Below are 908 nucleotides of genomic sequence, written 5' to 3'. Positions count from 1 at the left end.
TATGTTATCAATAAAGATTAGTGAGCCCACTCCAGAAGCAGCCATGCAAGCCCAAGCCATGACACATCTATATTTGAGACGGGTGCGTGGGGGGTTGGACCCAAAATGCACGACTCAGAAACAGTGGTGTAATAAAGTCTCGTCAGGGCTTTATTCGGGGAATATCCAGAGAGTGTGGTCAAAAAACAAGCAATGTTCATACCCAAAAATCCAGCCAAAAAACCAAAGCGCAGTACCGAGGGAGAAGGCAGTCTCGTAGTCAGTACACATGCAGGAAGTCCGGTAACCAGGAAAGCTGTCAGCGGGGCAGAAGTACAGGCGGACGGTAGGCAGGCTCAGGGTCGATGATGGCGCAAGAATGCCGCGGGGCAAAAGTACAAAAAAAACAGCAGGCAAATGTTAGTATTACCCAATCCTGATCTAGCATTAGTAGATTAGTAAGTAGACAAGGGAAATTGAAACAATTAGGGTGTGAGTGACAGAAAGGGAGAGAGAGAAAGCAGGAATGCAAGATTTGCAGAAAGACATGAAAAAGTGTATGCTAATCAATGACCAGTACAATGTAACATGAAACATAAATTGTGACATAACAAGTTTGCGAAATATGACAATAAACTAAATAACAAGACATGGCAAGACGAACAATTAAATTGTAACAACAACTAAACATGAAACATAACATGACATGAAACATAAAAAGGTGGTGAGACTAGACTAACATAATACGTGACATGACAATAACATAACCAAGACAATAACTAAACATAAAACATTACATGACAAACATGAAACATGACAATATTGCTGGTTTCTAAGTCTTCTTTGAACGGTTGATTGAGAGACCTTTATGCTTGCCCTGTGGAGATTGTGTTTGTGATGTCATTGACTGATGTTTTGGGGTTTTTCTT

The sequence above is a fragment of the Conger conger genome, chromosome 3 (genome assembly GCF_963514075.1).
Source record: "Conger conger chromosome 3, fConCon1.1, whole genome shotgun sequence".
NCBI lineage: Eukaryota > Metazoa > Chordata > Actinopteri > Anguilliformes > Congridae > Conger > Conger conger.
This window is presented reverse-complemented; position numbering follows the sequence as displayed.